Source organism: Trichechus manatus, unplaced genomic scaffold (genome assembly GCF_000243295.1).
Source record: "Trichechus manatus latirostris isolate Lorelei unplaced genomic scaffold, TriManLat1.0 scaffold00154, whole genome shotgun sequence".
Taxonomy (NCBI): Eukaryota; Metazoa; Chordata; class Mammalia; order Sirenia; family Trichechidae; genus Trichechus; species Trichechus manatus.
In genome coordinates, this window is record NW_004444090.1 from 1619644 (window position 1) to 1641798 (window position 22155).

General features: G+C 36.0%; 1 protein-coding gene across 2 annotated transcripts in view; it reads left to right on the top strand.

Annotated features, from left to right (window-relative positions):
• ME1 (malic enzyme 1) overlaps positions 1-22155 on the top strand; it is a 202648-nt gene that overhangs the window by 35057 nt on the left and 145436 nt on the right. The window lies entirely within an intron of this gene.

The window sequence follows — 22155 nt, forward strand, 5'->3', positions numbered from 1 at the left end:
CTTATAGCTCTGAATTTAGAGATTAAACAAATGTTTGTACTGTAACTTTTTATCACAAATATTAAGTCCTAGTGAAAGTACTTTCTTTGAAAGGAATATTTCAGAGGTGATATCTGAAAGTTAGATTGAAAATGTGGATTTCACTTAGGTGTACTGATGCAGTGTTAGTTATTTACCACACTTGTGCCACATCATCCGTTTGTATAAAGAAAAGAGTCAGATAGGTATCTGCAGATAGTCTGTTAAAGAACATTAATACTACATATCTTTGCTGCATTTATATAATGGCTATATTAACAGTGAATACATAATTTTTTTTAATAGAAGAATAAGAGTTGCAATTTAGCTAGTAATTGTATTATGAAGAATCATTGTTCAGTTACATAAGAATATTATTGTGTAATTACACAAACAATACATATTCATTACTGAAAAATAAGAAAATACAAATACGCAGAAGAAACATTTTTAAAATACCTAATCCCATCATAACAAAAACCTTGATAAACACAAATACATACTATTTTTCTTACAGAAGAAGGGATCATACTATATAAAACTGTTTGTTACCTTACTATTTTCTCTGATTAGGACATCCTAAACATCTGTTCATAAAATATATTCTTACATAAATAAAGAAGCTTCATAAAAATGTGTATAAAACATGACTATTTAAAATATAATTTAAGCATATTTATTGAAATTCTAACACATCTGAGAGATACTGAGAAATACTGAGAATAACTGTAAGAAATGTAGAAGAGCTTAGTTCACACAAAATTTTGGCTTGAAGTTGACACAGAAACTTCAATAGCAAAAATTATTTTTTGAGCACCTACTATATGCTAGATGCTTTTATAAGGGTTTAGGATACACTGGTGTGCATATAAGTCTAAGAGTAGAAGAGGTAGACATGGAAATAAAAAGTAAATTGTCTAGAATGTTTGAAGGTGATAAGTGTTATGGAGAAAGAGTAGAGCAAGAAAAAGGGGGATCAGGAGTGCCAGTTGCTTTGGAGATGATAGTGAAGGAGTAAGGAAGGGAGCCATGGTGATAGGAGGGAAAACGTGTTCTAGGCAAAAGGAATAGCTAGTGCCAAGGCCCTCAGTGAGAACGTGCCTGGCATGTTCAAGGGACAGCAAGACTAGTGTGGCTACAGCGGAACGAGAGAGGGGGAGATTAGTAGGTGAGATCACAAAGGTAAGGTAAATGGAACAGTGCAGATCCTATAGTTTCTTATAGACTATTTTAAAGAACCCTGGCTTTTACTGTTAAATGGAAAGTTCTTAATGGTTATAAGCAGTAGCGTGGCATGATCTGACTAGTATTTTTTAAAAAAGCACACTCTGGTGGCTATGCTGAGAATAGAGTGTAAACAAACAAAAGAAGAATGAGGGAGCCTGGTTAGGAGGCTATTACAGTAAACCCAGGGAGAGATGATGGTAGCTCAGATAGGAGGGTAGCAGTGGAATTAGGGAGAAGAGGTCAGACTGGATAAAGATAAAGTCATGAACATTTCCTGTTGGACTGGAGGCTGCCTAGAATAGTAGTTACAAATACGCACTCTAAAGTAGATTTTATTATTGGTTTTGCCTCTTACTTGTCACCTGGGCTAAGTTATTTAACCTTTCTGTGCTTCAGTTTCTGCTTCTGTAAATTAGGAGTAATACTATATCCCAGCATCCTTTGTCCACAAATTTTAAAACCAAAACGTTAAAAACTAAAATATTTTTATACAGCCACTCCTCACTTAGCAACATGGTTAGGTTCCAAACACCAGGTCATTATGCAGAAATCAGCGTTATGTGAAAATGGAGAATTTTTTTTGTGTTTTCAGACCATCCATGTGATTTTTTTTTTTTATTTAGAAACTACGATCATAGAAATAATAACCACTAAGATTTACTTATGTTCACATCACTGTGATGACTTCTATTATGGATTATTCCACTATGGAGAAGGAGGCCTGGAGGAGACAAAGCTGGATAAAGCTGGGCTTTGTGACTGGAGAGGGCCCATGGCTTAACCATTTTCCTCTTGTGCTGGGTCAGAGCTTCCCTCCTGGCGCTGCCTCCAGGGCTCACTCGGACCCCTGTAAGGCCTGCCTTCATGATCCGGGAGCCTGCTCTGCCCTCCATGCCTGGCCAGTCACCAAGGCTCAGGGCTTCCTGCCAGGGTGCTGGGAACCTAGTTGAACACCAGCCTTACTGAGGGGAAAGTTTCAGGCCCAATTTGGCTCACTTTGGGGCGTCATTAAACTCGCAGGCATTTCTTCCAAACACCCTATCCAGTGCCTCTTTCTGTCCTCCCTTCCCACCCCACAGCATTTTGAGCTACAGGGCCTCAAGCCACATAGGAACTGGGACCTCAGAACAGACACCCCCTGATTCCATGCTGCCTGCGCTTCCAGGGGCTGTGGCCACGGAGGAGGCCACCACCTGCAGCAGCTGGACATGGTGCCTTTGCTGGTAGGAAGGAGTGGAGGGCTCCGGGCAGGACGATGCGGCTTCCCAGGGGCCGCCTAGAGACTCTCCTTGAGGGAGGGCACGCTCCACAGTCCGTGCCGCCATTCCTGCTGCCTCCTTAATGCATAGAATAATCGGATAGTACATTTTTTACTATTGTAAATACAAAATGCTGGATAACGAGATAGTAAGTGAGAAACAGGTGTAATCTCATTTGGGGCAAAACCTGACTTTACTTGAACCCATTTGGTAGCAAAAGCTGAATTGAATTTGTATAAGGATATTTATAATCTTTATTTATCTGACTTTATTATTTATTTTTTATAGACTTATTAATGTATTTGATTAAAGGGGCATTCACCAAAAATAAGTTAGTTAGTAGATAAATAGAAGAGTAGGTAGCTGGGGAGGAGGAGAGGCAAAGATGGAGAGAGGGGAGGAGAGCATTTGTGGAAAAATGCTCAGAAATCTTTATTCTAGGTGGCACTATTAATTGTATAATAGTTTCAAATTTTCAGCAATATTTCAAATTTAAGTAAAGAATGCTTTACTAACAGAAAAGGTAAAGTTTCTAAAACCATTTCTGTATGATCTCTTCATGACAGTTTTCTGTCAAGCTTTTTAATGTGTGTATTTTGTTAAACTTGATAATTTTTGGAGTTCCGTAGTAGAATAATGCTCATGACTCCTCCCGTAATTATAAGACAAGAAATCTGTTTGAAAATATGTGAAATAAATTTAGGTGTTGTATTTAATCAGAAAGTAAATTGTGAAAGTCGTTGAGTAATGATGGATCTTTCAGGCAGCAGCATATAGAGTTTTTTTTTAAAAAAAAACAAAAACAAAAAATGATTAATGTCTGTTAAGCTTTTCCTGTAACAGTAGGTATTCTAAGGCATTTGAGAGGTGAACAGGAGTGTTATACCTCTTATTATAATTACTTTGTATGTATTTGGTGGTCGCAGTTAGGAACATACTAAGTTAAAGTTAAGGGTAATAGTACTTTAAGTAATGAGCTTAATGAAGTTGCAAACAAGTATGTCTTTTGATCTCGTTCTTTTTAATTTACACCTACTCCCCACTTATCGACTATCTCATTATTTGACATTTTGCATTTATAACAGCAGTAAAAAAAAAAATCTATCCGATTATTTTGTGCATTAACGAGGTGGTGGGCATGGCAGCAACGGTTGCGGAGCGTCCCTTCCCTCGTGGAGAGTCTCCAGGTGGCCGCCAGGAAGCTGGGCCTACCTTCCCAGTGCCCTCCATTCCCTCCTACTGGTGGGGGTGCCACGTCCAGCTGTTTAATGGGGCGGCCACTGGGCGGAAGTGCAGGCAGCTCCAAGCCAGTGGGCACCTTTTCTGGGTTCCCAGCTCCTATGTGGCTTGAGGCCTTACAGCTCAAAATTGCTGTGGGGTGGCAAGGAAGGAAAGAAAGAGGCATTGGAGAGGGTGTTTGGAAGAAATGTGTGTGAGTTTAATGACATCCCAAAGTGAGCCAACTGGGCTTGAAGCCTCCCTCTCACTGTGGCTGTGTGGGGGCCAGGTTCCCAGCACTGTCACTGGAAGCCCTGAGCCTTGGTGACTCACCAGGCCCCAAGGGTAGAGCAGACTCCAGGGTTGTGAACGCAGGGCTTGCAGGGGTGGGAGTGTGGACCTCTGGAGGTGGCTCCACAAGGGAAGCTCTGACCCAGCACAGGAGGATGGTGAAGTGGTTAAGCTGTGGGCCCTCCAGTGACACAGCCCAGCTTTACCCAGCTGTGTCTCCTCCAAGCCTCCTCCTCTATAGAGGGATAATCCATAACTGGACTTGTCACAGTAATGAGGACATCAGTAAATCTTAGCTGTTATTTCTTTGATCATATTTTCTAAATAAAAAAAATTCAACAAATGGATGGTCTGAAAACAGAAAAAAAATTCTCTGTTTTTGCATAATGCTGATTTTTGCATAACAACCTGATCTTTGGAACCTAGCCGTGTCCGATAAATGAGGAGTGGGTGTATGTCTTAATGATATATTCTTTTCTATGACTGGATTCTTATTTTTCATTTTGAATATGGCATTAAAGTCTGACTAATCAAAGCCAGTTGCCGTGAAGTCGATTGTGACTTAAACAGTGACCCTGCAGGGCAGAGTAGAACTGCCCCCATAGAGTTTCCAGAGAGTGGCTGGTAGATTTGAACTGGCAATTTTTTGGTTAGCAGCCAAGCTCTTAACCATTGTACCACCAGGGTATCTAAAATATATTCTTATATGAATAAATCTACTTCTCAGTGTTTTTTTCCCAAGGTATGATGCTGGAATAGCCATTTATTGGTTTTGTGTGTAATATCTTTCTCTTTTGCAGAGAAACTTTGTGTGGGTTTTTCAACATGTCATGGATAATTATTTTTAAGAATGTTTTGGGCTTGCTTGGAGTATCTTGTTCCCATGTGCCCATAGCATTTTAATTCTTGCAGAATTTCCGCTATTTGCTAGTGGAATCTGCTTATGTCAAGGACACCTAATTATAGTTAATTTGTACATTGACGTCTGAGTTTTGGAAGCTAACATAATTCTTTTGTAGTTTTGCAGAATGTTGAGCTTCCTGTGTTATATAAATTACTGGTGTTCTGTGAAACTTTTTTTTTTTTTTTTAAGGAAAAGCTTTGCGCAAATTGATAATGCAGGTATATGTGGAGGACAACTAAAGCAGATTTACATAATATTTTGGGAAATATTTCTACCTACTATATCTTACACTGCATTTTCCAGGGATCAGTTCCCTTTCCTTTGAGTTCTTATTAGCTACATATTATTTTACCATGTATTTGGCAATGAATCATATTCCTACTTTTGATATTTCTAATGTTCTATCAAAGTATTCTTTATCTGTTTTGTTGGTATTTTCCTATTCATTTAGTCCCAACTAGATTGTTAGCTTCTAGAGAGAAAGGATTATATTTTATAAACTCTTCTTATACTTCCATGCTGTTTAGTCTTAGCACCTGGTTAGCACTCCATTGATATGAGTTGACTGCTATCTCCTAGAAATAGGAACTTAATATCACTCTTTTCTTCCACTCGTATAGAAAAATGTAAAGTATTGATCTTTATTTTTCCTTCTGTTTAAGCATATTATTTCAACAGACAAGTTATCTTAAGTAATAGATCTGAAAGAAATTAAGCTCACTTTGAGGAGTCAGACTGTGAGGAAATAAAATTTTGATGTAGGAGTATGAGTTTTTAAATATAGAAGATACAACTTTTAAAAACTCATACTCCTTTAAACTACTCCTCTTTATACAGTACATCACTGATTTGATTTTGGCAAACACCTAAACCACTTTAGGATCTTTAAAAATATTTAGGCAACTTTTGAGCATCAGGGAATATTGTTTGCTCACAGCCCTGGTTTAGGTTTTTTTTTTTTTAACTGTATTATAAATTTCTACATATCTAGAAAATCTCTGAATATCAAGTAGTTGATGTTGAGAGAGCAACTAATCTTATAATGCTCTCAGAAAAGTGATCATTTTAATGTTAGATATTAAACTTTTTACCATTTACCTCCAGTAATAAGCCTTTGATTTTGATTTGTACTCAAAATATTCCTTGTTTCATTTATCTCATTTCCCTTGAAATAGGCTTAACATTTGCATTAACCTTATTTAAGATATGAGATAAGAAGTACATAGTGGAATTCCTTTTCAGAGATATGAGGCAAGTTAGATGGAATGTCTGAACTAGTTTGGGTTTCTTAGCTATTACCTCAGTTAATATTTTTCAGTTAGAGATAATTATTAGTGAAAAGTTTACTTTCATTTATTATGGAGATGTAGATAATGATGATTTCTTGAACTGTTAATTAATTGGAATTAACTATTCTTTTCTGAGCAGAATAAATGTTGTATTTATGAAGAGGTGTATGTGCTAAATAGGAATGAGGTAGAGTATCCTGTATCTTAAATACTGGAAATTCAGGGTATTCTTAGAATTAGTTAAAAATTCCAAACTAGACTGTTTTCTAAGCATTGCGCTAAGTAGGAAAAATTTGGAGAATGGAAAAAATGTAGGCATGATCCAAATATCAATTCTTCACATCAAAATCTGAGGGTTGTCTAAATTTATACATAGACATATAAATCTTTTTTTAGCAAAGCAGTGAAACTTATCTCTTACTGTAGAAGTCCAGAAGAAGTATAAAGTAACAGTTCATCGAGTCTCCATATTCATCTGGAGACTTTAAACGTGGAAAACTTGAATGGAAATTCAAGTTTAGGATCCCAAAATAACTTTGCTACGATCTGTGTGGTACAACCAGGTGTTTTGATTTAAGTATACACATAGCATATGGAGAATTAAGAAAAATTGCCAAGTTTTACCTCAGGTAGTATTTATGAAAATTCATTAATTTGGGCATTTTTTTCCCATCTTTAAGAAGAGTCTGTCTTTTTAAGGAGGATTATACATCTCAATCTTCATTACTGAAAATACAGTTTTTTTTTTTAAAGGAGAGGCAATAGTTTTTACAGTACTTTGCATCACTTACCCTGATCACATCTGGAATATTGTGTTCAGTTTTGGATACCATGTTTTTGAAGAGACATTAGCATACTTGGGTATATTCAGAGAAGGGTGACTATAGCAGTGACAGTTACAGAAAACTTGTTATATAAGAAAGAATCAGAGAAAATGGAAATGTTTAGCCTAAAAGAAAGGGCTTGAAAGGAATATAGTTATGTCTTCAATTATTTGAAAGATTTTCATGTAGAAGAAAGAGTATACTTGCATGATATAGCCTCAGAATGCAGAACTAAAATCAATGGACAGAAGTTATTACAGGAGTACAGATTTAACTTCAAAGTAAAGAAAGCTTTTGAGATAATTTAATTATCTGACATTGGAATAGATTTCTTTATTTCCCATCATTGGAAATATCTGAGTGGTTTGGAAAATCATTGGTCATAAATGTTATAGATGAGGTTTCTGCATTGGGTGTTATTGTAAATCAGTTGACTTCTAAGGTTACTATGAATTGAAAATTTCGTGAAGTTTTTTGAAAACAGCTTAAAAATAATAAATTTAGGGGTTTGAAATAGCTCCTAAAATACAACTAACTCACAGATCATTTCAAGTAACACTGCTTTCTAATTCAGAAAGCTTTTTAGTTATAGCTTTTATCATAGTTTTAAGAATTATAAAAAAATAATAGATCTTCAAACCAGAATTATTTTAAACAGACTTAAAGTAATTTAATGACCCGTCTGATCAGAATTTCCACTGCGTCCCCCAAACACACACACAAACACATGTCAGTTTACGTAGTTGTAGCTTTTGGATATAATGTTTTAGTTTCAACATTTCTCTAGTCTGAGTGGATGAAAAGTCTGATTTTCTCATTTGAAATAATTACATCCTTCTGATTTAATTTTAGTTTTTATGTGTGTTTTTCAGAGTAGTTGTTTTTCTGTATATGCTTCGAAACTCTTGTTTATTTTCATATGTTTTCCCTAACTTAGTTGCACTTTTAGCTAATGGAGAAATTATTAGGAATAATTTCCTCTGAAACAAAATCATCTCCCCCTCCGCTCGTCTGTAGATGAAGAGAAAGAGAAACGTTAGAGTTTGCTTTTATTTTCCTTTCCCGCATGCTTCCGAGGTATACTTCTGAAAATTCGAAGGTTTATTTTCATTAGTCTTTTTTGACAAAATAACCTATGTTTAAAATATGGCCTAAGAATTATTTTATGTACCTTCAAAAATGTTGGATTGTTTTATACCTAGGTGGTTATATAGTATAAATTTTAATTCATTAAATTAAAGGCCTAAATAAAATTGTGAATTTTAGCTCAATACGATATATTTTATAATACTTATATTTATTATAATAAAATTATAAAATGCTTGATAGAATTCCACATTATATAATTATCTACTTAAAAATGAAAATTATTGAATTGTATTTCTTTGTAAGCAAATACATTTCTCCTTTGACAATATAAATCCTCAACTTAATATGATTGGTGGCTAAATGAATGGCATGTATAATAATTTGGAAGGTGTCATATTTTATAAAAATAGTGCTGCTTTATGAAATAAAATATTTTCACTATGAAATGAGGTAATTTATTTTAAAAGCAGGAATGTGTAAGTATATTATTTCATATTATTTCACTAATATAGGAAGTTAATTTTTATTGACAACATGCCAAATAAATGTCATGTGTCTGCTGAATTCAGTGTTACCTTAGGATTCTTTCCAGTCTTTTCTAAGATGGAAAGTGCTTTGGATTTTAACTGTCAGACAACAGTCTGTTAATTTATAGTTAATTTCTGTACTCATACTAGTTTTAAAAAATGAATAAAGAAGGAGAGTTCATCTGTATGCATTTTTCAGTTCTCATTTATTTGGAAGCAATAGTTGAGTTGTGGTATGTGGAGATGGAGTCAGTAAGGTTTTGGTAGTTGTTGATTTTTTTTTATTCATTTTAATCTGCTCAGAATCACTGAGGTAGTAAGTACCTGAGTTGGGACATGAATCTGTGTTTCCTGCCTCCTGGTCCTCCTAGAGGAGCCCTGGTGGTACAATGTTAAGTGCTTGGCTGCTAACCAAGAAATCAGCAGTTCAGACACCCACCAGCAACTCTGTGGGAGAAAGATGTGGCAGCCTCTGTTTCTGTAAACATTACAGCCTTGGAAACTCTATGGGGCAGTTCTGCTCTGCCCTACAGGGTCACTGTGACTTGGAATCAACTCAAAGGCAATGGGATTTTGGTTTTTTTAGTCCTCCAAGACCAGGGTTGAGTCTTCTTATGTTAGGTTATATTTTCTACTTCCATCTGAGTTCAAAGAAGCTCCACTCCAACAAGTAGCATCTTGACCCTTTCCTCATTGACTAATACGTGTTCTGATTTTTAAAAGCCAAAATGATATCTTAAATTTGCTCATTAAGATTATTCTCCCAAATACTGGAGTGTTTACATGTGCATAATTTTATATATTGCTTTCCAGAAGAGCTTAATCATAATAGATAATTTCATGGAAATACGCTCTAATGCATTTTCACTTTTAAAAGTTTTTAACACTAATTAAATTATGGTACTAGTTTAACATTGAAACTTGGTTTTAGAAATTGTCAAATAATATTGTTGACCACTTACTTCTTCTAGAAGGTCCTTGCTTTGTTTCCTTCCCAACTCTACCATTTCTTGAAAATCTTGCTGATTCCCTATGTTCATTATTTCCTCTCTTCTTCCTTTTCTTTAACAGACGTTTAGTGGGTATCTAATGCATGCCAGGGGCTTTATTAAGCATTGAGTATTGGTAAATAAAATACATATGTCCTGCTTTTGTGAAACTTAAAGGTGATATTAGTAAGCAAACAAATAAATATGTGAGTACAGCTTATAATGTTAATAAAGTAAATGAACAAGTCACAGTGATAAACAATAATAAGGGGACTTTCTTTCATAGTATAGTCAGGACTTGTCTCTCAGGAGATAGTATTCAAGCTGACACTTGAAGGATGAGGAGTCAGCTTGTGAAATCAGAATAAAGAGCACTTCTGGCTGAGGAGATAGATAGCATGTTCAGGAACTCTGGAAGTGGAGAGGGTGGCGTGAGATGAGGCTTGAGATAGGCAGGGGTCACATAGGCGGCTTTGTGGCCGTGGTAGAATTTCATTGTTATTCTTAATCCATTTGGGAAGCCATTGAAGTATTTGAAGCAGGAGAATGATAGCTCCAGTTGAAGTTTTAAAAGATTACTGTGGCTGTTCTGTGGACAGTAGATTGGAAATGAGGTGCTAGAATAGGAATGGGAAAACCAATAAGAAGACTGTTGCAGTGTTGGCACGGCTTCCATCAGTCTTAACACTTTGAGTGGACTTGATCCTCACAGTATGGAGTAAGGAAATCAGCAAAGCTGTAAGGTAACACAATTGCCGATAGCAGTAACCAGTTCACACAGGAATAACTCCACGGTCTCTTAGTCCTGTGGTGATGGCTGTCAGTAGATGAGGAGATGTGGATAACCAAACACCTAGTGTATTTACACTAAATATAGATACAGAAGCAGGGGATAAAGAAAATCAGATGTACATAAAATTTCTCAATCTTGCAGACCCAGTACAGCTCCTTTTATTTATAACCCAGGTCACTCCCCTCATGATCCTATACTTTGTCCATTGCACAAATCCTTCCTGAACCAACCAACCTCTTCCCTCAAAGGAAGAGCTATGTTTTACTCCATTAATACCAAAACCAAAAACCAAACCCGTTGCCATCGAGTCGATTCTGACTCATAGTGACCCTATAAGTACTTTCTATTTAATTCCTGTGCAGCTAGTTTTTAAAATTAAATTAAAATATTATTATTGTGGGGGTGGAGCTGTATAACTGTGCCTGCACATTTCAGTCTCGGCTAGACCTTTTGCTCCATAGAAATTTAACTCCAGCTGTGTTCTTGGCTCATCTCTCTCGTGGTTGCAAGAATGTAAACATTCTACAGCTTTATCCTCCTTATCTTATGTATTTCTCTCCATGTCCCCTATGAGTTCATTGGCTTAACATTTTTTCCCATGACTAAACCTAATACATTTCCTCTCTTCAGTATAATTTATTTCCTTCTTAATCAGTACAACTAAATTGCAGTGATCCACTCCACCCACTAAAATGTCGGTGCTCTCTCAGATTTTATTCTGGGTGTTATTTTCCTTTTTTCTCTTATACGTTTGTAACCAAAGGAATGCCAGGTCAATATCTCTAGCCCTTAGCTTATTACTCATATTTTCAAGTCTTAGGTAGCTCTTTTTGGATGTCTACACCTACGCACTCCCCAGCCTAACATTCCAGTCAGGCAAGTTTCCTAACTTTTTTAAGTAGCAGTGCCATCCACTTAATCCCCTAAACCAGATACCTGGGAAGTTTTCAGGATTCTTCCCCCTTCCAATCCCCTTTTGAGCCTTGTCAGTTTTGCCTGTTAATTATCTATTGAAGCTTTCTTTTCACTCAATGCCTGCTAACACTTCTTTAGATTGGCCCTTCTCGTTTCTCTCCTGGACTACTACTACATAGTTATTGTTAAGAACTATCATTGAGGGAGTGAATTTTCAGAAAGTCATACTCTCTCCTGATTAAAATCATTGAATAGCTGGCTCATTTCCTCCATGATAAAATCCAAGCTTCTTAGCATGACATTCAAGAATTTTTGTAATCTGCTCCCTTTGCCTACTTCTTTGTCTTCATTGTTACATCCTACTCCTCCTCTGGCTCCCCATCCCCAGGCTGAGTGCCCCCCAAACACCCTGGGCACTTTCACAGTCTATATCACATTGTCATGTAGTAACTGACCCTCTTTTCTATCTGAATTCACTGTTTTTTTCTTGAGGGCAACAACTCTGTACTGTTCACCTCCGCCCCAGAGCTGTAGAGCTAGCACAGTCATTGTCAAGTGGATAAATGGACAAGAGAGCATGAATAAACATTGTTTATAATCATGTCCAACTTTAGAGCCTAATATGTGCTTTGGACCTGAAGAGACTTCATTTGAAACCCTGCATTACTTCTTATTAACTCTGTGATCTTGGGTCTGTAACATAAGTTCCCAGATCTTTAGGTTTCTCATCTGTGAAATGAGTATTGTTGTACTGTATAAATAAGATTATCCCTCTTAAACTTATCTTGGTGAGTCTTTTGACAGGAGGTATATAGCAGAAATCAAAAACTGATTTACCTAAGTTTAGATGCACCTTAAGTTCTGAAACATCAAGTTCTCAACTTATCAAGCAGAAATTATTTTTCTAAATATTGAAGGCTAGTTTGATGCTATGATTACAATAGTTATAATTAGAACATAATTTTGATGTTATAAATATACTGTACTTTTAAAAGTGTAAGAATGGAAAAGAATAGCTATCATGACATCAACTAATATTTTTAATATTAAAAAATTTTTAAAAACTATATGCAAATGTAAATTATGTATTGTAAACATCATTAATGAAGATATTTCTAAGACACTATCAAATTAAGACTCATATTAAAAAAGTGACTGGAAACCTGTTTTTATAAGTATTCATAGAATACAAAAGAAGAATGTGTTATTCTGCCTCATGACCGGTATATCATATTTGGTACCTCCAAGGAAATAAATATTTCTGAAGACAGATGGAAAGTGTTAAGTCTAAACAGTAATTTAAACTATGTAAAGTTTCTCAGGTTACAAAGAATCCCTCATCCAGAAAAAATCCATTTGATATTGAGAAGCTTCCTTTTTCGTGGGAGATGAGCTTACTAGTTTTTTCAGTAACAAAAATGAGAAACTGATGATGCAGACTTCTTTTTGCAGAGATTATTTCTATATAAAATTTAGCTTCTGATTTATTATCTTGTACTTAAAAACATTCCTAACAAATGACTGTTGAAGTCTTGGAAATGGCAATATGATATTTTTCTTTATTACTCTTCATTATTTCTCATGTAACAAAATAAAGCCTAAAGTGCACTAAATAATAGCAAAAGTTGTGCTAATAAAATTCATTCTATTAGTGACATAAACAAGGAAGTAATTTGAGTACTATGCATATTAAGGTCTGTAATTCATTAATGTGAGCAATGCCAAATGACACATAGAATAGCTTTCTTGTTGCTTTTATTTGCAATGAGATACAATGCTCTTTAGAAAGAAAAAGAAAGAGGGAGGAAGGGAGGGAGGGAAGAAGAAAGGAAGGAAGGAAAGAATGAAGAAAGGAAGGAAGGAAAGAATGAAGAAAGGAAGGAAGAAAATATCCCAGAGGATAGTTTTCTGCAGTCTTTATCCAGATAATACCACCAGGACTATGGTGGGAAGAATTCTTTGTGGTTGGAAAACATGAATAAGTTGCTGGAAATCTCGTTTATATTTTTATGATAGTTCAGTTTAATAAGAGTAATTAGCCTTTTATATGAACTTTTCTGTTATACAGGTGTCTGCTGACTGCCCTCTTGAATTTGTAGATACTTCCCTCCACTCAAAGTCCCCTTCCCCATTCAAAGCTAGTTGCCTTGTAGTCAATTCCAATTCATGGTGACCCCATGTGTTTCAGAGTAGAACTGTGTACCATAACGTTTTCGATGGCTGATTTTTGGAAGTAGACCACCAGGCCTTTCTTTTGTGTCACCTGTGGGTGGAGTCAAACCTCCAGCCTTTCAGTTAGCAGCTGAGCACTTTAACTGTCTGCACCACCCAGGGACTTCTCCCATTCAATAGACATGTATTATTATTTGAGTAGAGAATATGCCTTGCAGTTTGATTTTTTTTTAACAAAACAGCAACTATCCTCAGTGAATTTTTTTTTTAAATTTTTATTGTGGTGAAATATATGTAACAAAACATTTCAACTTTTTAAAAAATACAACCATTTTTTAAGAATAGTATTTTATTGTGTTTTCAGGGAAAGTTTACACAGCAAATTAGGTTTCCATTTGACAATTTTTGCACAAATTTTTCAGTGACAGTAGTTGAATTTTTCACAATGTGTCAGCATTCTCTTTAATTATACTCTGGTTGTTTCTTTTTTAGTATTCTAGTTCCTCTGCTCCTGTAACTTCTCATCTTTGCTTTAGAGTAATTGTTGACATTTTGGTCATTTCAACTATTTTTACATATAGAATTCTGTGACATTAACTACATTCACCATGCTGTACAACAAAGTAGAGATTTTTTATTTATTCAACTTGATTTGGAGGTATTCATAACATTATATTCTGTTTTTATCAAGGCTCCATAGAAGAGAGAAATGCCACATAAAGAAGATTATTATACATCTTTTTATTAAAATTTCTATTGGAAGTAATGTCTAATATAAAGATCCATTTGATAAATTTCTCTTAAAATTAAAGAAATGCCTTTTTATGGTTCCCCCATGCAGTGGTATACTTCCTTTCGTTAGACTTAAGAGCTAACTCAGCTTTCACTGTTTGCCTTTGGCTAGATTTTAGGGTCAATTGTAATAGGTTTTTTTCTTAGCTGATTTTCTTTTTTTTTCCCCCAGTGTATTAATTCTCTTTAATGGCTGAGTCTTTCAAACCCATGCTTTCGACAGTCATTGGCCCTTGAGTTCCTCCCAGTCTAAATGGAAAGCCCATGTCCTTTAAAAAATAGGTGGCTCAGTGGTTAAGAGCTCAGCTGCTAACCAAAAGGACAGCAGTTTGAATCCACCAGCCACTCCTTGGAAACCCTATGAGACAGTTCTACTCTGTCCTATAGGGTCTCTATGAGTCAGAATTGACTCGATAGCAACGGGCTTGGGCTTGGGTTCACATTAGTAGGGTCTCACACCTTCCTCTTCCAGGGTGAGGTAGCTTCCTGCAGCTTAGTGAAAACTCAGAGTAAATCTTTCCTGTCTTCTTGATCTCTGTGGTTCCTAAAGTTTCCCTATGGTTTGAGTGATTTCATGGTTTTATGGAATTTATGGTGTGTATTGGTTGCTGCCTCAGCCTTTATCAATTTAGTGCTTCTGTTTTATTTTGGTTTAACAACACGAAAAAAAAAAACAACAACAAAAAACCCAGCAACTTAAACCATCATTTTTGGTCTTTGTTTTTTCAAAGCTTGCTAAGCATGAATCCCTCTTACCCAGGTATGAACATGTGACATAGTTAATTAGCAAGATCTTCAGGGAATCTGAAAACTGAGATCTTAAAGTCTTCACGTAATTTTTTCAAGTAATTCTTCACCAACCTAGTGCCTCTTCCTTTTAATTTATTAGTTATATATTTGGGGAGCTTAAAATATTAAATTCTTTTTATTGCCAGTATGCTGTCAAATATTAGAATAAATTTATGTATTTCTAATAACTATACACTCAAGTTTGCAATTACATGCTTGAAAGAGTAACTGTGGTGATTTCATTATTGCAACTGATTATCATTCCCTCTTCTGAACAGAGATTCTTGATAGAAACATGTATATATATATTTTTCTTTATTTTACTTCATGCCATATTATAAATGGGCCAGTGTATAACAACACCATTGGAAGAATTCTTCAACTGTTAACAGTGTTATGGGAAACATAAGCCCTTTATTTAATAGGAACGCAGTAAAAAAAAAAAACTGTAGAAGTTCATATGGTTCATCTTAAATACAATGAAAACTGTATTTCTTGGATTCTAAAACATCATTCCTAATCCTTTATTGAAGAAGATGTATTCTGGGTATATTAGTTAACTGATTTGTTTTAAGAATTTTGCTCAGCAAGGGAGAATGAAAAAAACCAACATCACAAGGGAAAGATTAGTCCGAAGGACTAATGGACCACAACTACCACAGCCTCCACCAGACTGAGTCCAGCACAGCTAGATGGTGCCTGGCTACCACCACCGACTACTCTGATGGGCATCACAATAGAGGGTCCCGGACAGAGTGGGAAAAAAATGTAGAACAAAATTCTGACTCACAAAAAAAGACCAGACTTATTGGTCTGACAGAGACTGGAGAAACCCTGAGAGTATGACTCCTGGACTCCCTTTAAACTCAGTACTGAAGTCACTCTTGAGGTTCACCCTTCAGCCAGAGATTAGATAAGCCCATAAAACAAAACAAGACTAAATGGACAAACTAGCCCAGGGGCAAGGACGAGAAGTCAGGAGGGGACAGGAAAGCTAGTAATGGGGAACTCAAGGTCAAGGAGGAAAGAGTGTTGACATGTCGTGGGATTGGCAACCAATGTCACAAAACAATATGGGTGTTAATTGTTTAATGAGAAACTAATTTGCTCTGTAAACCTTCATGTAAAGCACAATTTAAAAAAATGCAAAAAAAAAAAAAAATTTTTTTCTCAGTTCTGTGGCCAGTTATGTTCAAGCTCATATCACAACAAGAATGAATGTTATTTAACACTGAACTTTTACATCACATAGAGAAATAAGATGTCACATTTATCAACATCAGTGAAGCTAAAGTGTTTGTTTATTACTGTAGATCAGTGATCCTTATACTATTTTACTGTATTTTTACGCAAATAATGCATGCCTTCTACATTTGTTTGCAAACCACACCCTTCCTCTGCAAGATATTTTCAACAGTGCACTATGCTAATTTTTTACAGCAACATGTAAAACAATATTGGCATAGCAGCACTTATGAAAATACCTCAAAGGGGGAAAGCATAGTTGGCAAACAAACACAGAAGGCGTGCATTATTTGCATAAAAGTACAGTACTTGCAAACCCCTTAAGAGAATTTTGAAAACTATGTTCCCTTTGTTGTTTTTAACTTGATATCTAAACATTTTTATCAAAATTTGAATAGTTGCAAAGATGTGATTTCCAGCACATTTAAAATATAGATATATTAAAACTGTTATGTGAAACATTTGATAAGATAAAATAGTATGAAGATTAACTCTACGTCTTAGGCTGGGTTCTCTAGAGAAGCAAAACCAGTAAAATGTATAAATATATATACATATATATTTATATCAAGGAAATGGTTCACGTGGTTGTAGAGGCTGGAATGTCCCAAGTCAGTGGGTCGGGATAGAGCCTTCTCCTGATTCACGTAGCTTCAGGGGCCGGCGAACTCAAGATCGGCAGGTGAGAGAGCAGGGCTCTTGCTCATAGGCTGCGGAGGTCGATGAATCGCAGGATCGACAGGCAAGACCGCAGGTGAGGTGCTAGCTCAGGTCTCAAGAACCAGAGGTCAGATGAACAGGAGCCAGCTGCAGGATCCAGCACAAGCAGAAAGCCCCAAGCCTTGCCGGAATGTCCGCTTACATTTGATACAGGCTGCACACCCGAGGAAACTCCCTTTCAACTGATTGGCTCCTCATAGCAGATCCCATCATGGAGGTGATCACACATTGAATCTCAACAGGAAAGTGATCACAACATTATACGACTGCCAAAACACTGAGAACCACGGCCCAGCCAACTTGACACACAATCTTAACCATCACACTATAATAATAATTTTTTCCTAAATTTGTAAAAATATTATCTAATATCTAGTTGAATATTTAATGAATTTTTTATCTACATGCTTTATCCAGTATATCTAGAAATATTTAGTAGTTTTGGAAAACATTCACTTATATTTAAAACAATATCACTAACACTGCTCTCAGCTGTTTGAAGATTTCTTTTTGTAGTGGCTATGTTCTAATTATTAAGAATAGCTGGAAATATATGATAGGGAAAAAGCCATTTTCAGCGTATGATTCTTTTGCTTTTTCTGAGTCTCTCCCACAAGAGTAAAGCCACCTCACCACTGATCCACTGTACATTGTATTTTAATTTAGAACCAAAATACCTTGGTTCCAATGCCACAGTTCACTTGTAACAGGAATATGTGGCAGATGGCGCAAGCAAGCCTCCCCATTTCCAGTAAAATCTCAAAGATTTCTACACCTTAGAACAGTGCATTAAAGTAAAATCTAGGATGGGTAGTAAGGTGCCTTTCTTTTGTAAAATAGGAGAATATCTAGTGGAAAAGGAGATATGGAGTGGAGAATCTTTGTGAACAGATTTCATCTTTGGAGAACCAGGCCAGGTCTTACAAGATCAGTTTTAGGAAAGAGAGAGATGAAAGTTAAAGATCTGGAAATTTATTACCTTAAAACTATTCATGCTTTTGTACCACGTAGATGGTCTTCTTAAACCATACCCCAGTTAGAAACTATTTGACATTTTAAGAGAACTTTTAAATGTTTAAAAAATAATCGACTTGGTTGTATTCATTCATTCTTTAATTCATTCATCTATTATTAATTGAATGCTATTGCTGTACAACACACTACCCCCAAATTCAATGTTGTTATATTCTCACTCATAGTCCTGTGGGTTAGCTGGGCTGAGTTAGGTTGTTCTTGCTTAGGGACTCTCATAAAGATCCAGTCAGAGAGTGGCTGGGTCTGGAGTCATCTGATGGCTTAACTGGGCTAATTGTCCAAGAAGACTTCTTCACTCACCTTTCTGGTGTCTGGGCTGGGATGACCAAAACATTGTGGGATGGCTGGCATCTCTTTCTCTCCATCCGCCTCTCCATGGGACTACCTTTGGCTTTCTCACGGCATGACAGTCTTGGGGCTCCAAGAGCAAGAGTTTTAAGAGACAGGAAGTGGAAGCTGCTAGTTTCTTAAAAATTGGCTGGAAACTGGCACAGTGTTACTTCTGCCATATTCTATTAGCCAGAAGAGTTACCAGGGTCATCCAGAGTCAAGGGGAGGGGACATAGACCCCACTTCTGTACGGGAGGAGTGTCAAAGAATTTCTGGGTGTCCTTAATCTGCCTCAGCTTCTATGTGCCAAACACTGTGTTTGGTAATAGTGATAATATAATGAGTAAAATAGACATAAGTTTGTCTCATGACGTCTAATGGAGGAGACAAGCAATGAAGCAAGCAATTATAATACAGGTAGTCCCCGTATTCGATTTATGATGAACCTCATTTACTACTGTCTGTTTGTTTGCTTTGATATATCTGATCGTTAGTAGTTTGTACTACATACCGTGCTAAAATATATCAGTAAGTTTATATGTAATGTCTCTGACCCCCAAGACAAATAAAGATCGAATTTATGAAGATACTGATAATAAAAGGCAATAATAATGAAAACTTAAAGAAAAAAAAAAGAAGTATGTGACTTACGTCAGAACCCACTTATGATGGAGTCGTTGAAATGGAACCCTGTTATAAGTTGGGAACCACCTGTATTGTGTGATAAATGCTATGATAGGAACTTTCCTACTATAGAATGCTATGGGATCTGATAGAAGGAGCACCAAACCCAGATAGATCTGAGATTCAGGCAAACTCCCCAAAGGAAGTAATCTGAGAACTTTTCTGTGAATCAAGTTAACGTTGTTTATGTTCATCCTTTAATTTCTCCCAGAGTCTTATTGATATGATAATAACAGCTTAGCTTTTTGAAGGCATATTTCACACTTGTGAAAGGCTTAAAGGAAACTAGTGACAAATTTCCAGGGATAGTATACATTTGAATTTGTGCAGACACTTAGGAATTATGGTTATTAGGGAGGGGCCAGTTTCTTAGGGCCCAGCAGTGGCCACCTCCCCTGGAAAATCCCTTGGAAAAGTGTCCTAGCTTCAAAGGAATTTGCTTGAACTGTATTGGCAGTGTACCAAGTCTGTCCATATGGCTTACATTTTTTTATTCATGAATTTTCTTTCCTGTGAAAAGGAAAAAACAAAAAACAACTACCCAGGGACAATGCATATAAACAGCAGTTTTTGCTTTTAGGTTAAGACAAGCTTGTTCCTACAATTCTCAGCATATGCATGCATGTGGATCTCTGTCAGTTTTCTTCAACATTAGAAAAAGGAATGAGTCTAACTGGTTGAATGGTTTGATCAGTTAGTTTTGAGTTTAGATAAACTACTCTGGCTAAGTGGTTAAGTGCTATGGCTGCTAACCAAAAGGTCAGCAGTTCGAATCCACCAAGGCCCTCCTTGGAAACTCCATAGGGCAGTTCTACTCTGTCCTATAGGGTCACTATGAGTCGGAATTGACTTGATGGCAATGAGTATGTAATGGGTATACTCTGCAAGAATATAGACTTCCAAAGCAAAGATCAGTAAAAAGAAAGACTTGGGGATAAAGACACAGAGTGAAGGCTCTGGGATTTACTTCATCAGCTATTTGAAACCAAAACCAACCCACTGCAATCGAGTCAGTTCCGAGTCATAGTGACCCCGTAGGGTTTCCAAGGCTGTAACTCTTCATGGAAGCAGACTGCCACATCTTTCTCCCGAGGAGTGGCGGGTGGTTTCAAACTGCTGACCTTTTCAGTTAGCAGTTGAGCACTTTAACCACTACACCACCAGAGCTCCTTAGCTACTTGAAAGGAACCTGGAAACAGAATTTCAACTAAGATGCTCTTGCTATCCAGGAATGCTGTTTGTCAGAGAAGTGAGAATTAAAGTGTTAGAATAAACTTTTGTCTGTTTATAGCAGCAACAGCATGATTAATGAAAGTGGTTACATTAATGATAGAGATTCCTTAAAGATTTTGGACAAGAGGATCATGAGCCAGAGTGGGTAAATTTCATGTATACAATGGGGAAATTTGAATGGTCTGAGTAAAGTGTTATTTACATGTATTTGAATTCTACTGTATCTCTTTTTTCATTGTTGTTTCTTGTGTTTGGTGCCTTTGACTTCTAGCATAAAAAGCAATGGCATTACTCTGGTGCAGTTCCATCACCGAGTATCTCTATTATTTCCGGTCTTGGATCTCATTACATAGTTAGTTTATATTGGCCCTAGTTATGACTCTCATTCCATAGACATCAAGTAACTGAGGGAATGTTTTTCTTTGCATTTCTAATAATGTTTAATAGAATGTATTTTTGCTTAAAAGTGAGAAAAAATTGACTTTTTTCCTTTACTTCATTGCTGTTACTTGTAATGTCAGGAAGGAAACCTGAGATATCAGCCTAGATGTAAGACTAAGCAATTATTCTATTTTGGTAGAGTTTACTAACTCAAACAGAATGTGCAAGAGGGATGCTTAGCAAATAGTTGGTACTTATGTAATTGCATTTTGTGTATAGAAGTCTGCGATTCTAGGGCTGTTTCTCCATGTTTCTCTATTCCCACTTCAGCTGCTGCTTAATAGCTCTGGTTATTTTTTATCTTCTTCACTGTATTGTCATGTTCAAACAATTTTAGTCTTTTCTGTCAGGTATTTCTGGCATCTTTGCTACTACCCTCTTTTACTAAAAGGGAGCTTAGAAGACACAGTTATTACTTAAGGGATTAAACTCAGGGTAGGCAATTTTTAATTTTTTTGACTGTTTTTTTTCCTTACAAAGCTAAATTGTATTTGTAAATTGAATCTGTTGTGCCTTTTCTTCTCTGCATTAATATCTTAGGATAATGGTAATACAGACTGAGAAAGACCTGGATATGTCAGCTACTTATTTCCTTAACTTCAGTATCACAGAAAACTATGAATACATCATCTGCAATCTTCCTAAGTCTATCCATTTTAATATTTAACAGCCTTTATATGATGCAAGCCTGAATCACTTGTGTTTTACCTTTTTAGTCTTGAGATTTTAAAAAATGATTCTTATACTCTTTGTAATAATACTATAAATATTTAAAACTATTATCTTTTTCTCCTTCAGTCTTTTCTACTGCAACCTTTTAAAACATTTCCCTAAAGGTTTCCTTTTAAAACATTTAATTATCCTTGCTATTCTTCTAAGACCCTTTTAAATTTTTTCATGATCAGTTTAAATATTATTATATCAAAATTAATTTGATTGGAAACATATAGGGATTTGATATAATTGGCCCTCAAGTTTTGACCTGAGAAATAACGTATTCCTTACTCTCAAATTGTTGTAAAAAACATTGCTTTTGTTCGCTTTCATTTCTCATAGTAGTAGCTATTCTTGCTCTTTTCTGATACGTTTTGTTAAAAATGAATGAAAACACCCTATCTAAGGATATTAAGAATTGAACCTGGTTTTTATGAGCAGATTCAACATTAGGAAATTTTTGTCTATTTGCTAAATCTGTAACTTATAGATAGTTAAATATAAGGCCAAAACACATATATTACCTAAATAATAGAAGGTAGGAACTTAGATTTTATGAAATGACTATAACAGAATCATGTATGTAAAGAGTACTTGCCATCTGTTGTGGATTGAATTGTGTCCCCCAAAAATATGTGTCAACTTGGCTAGGCCATG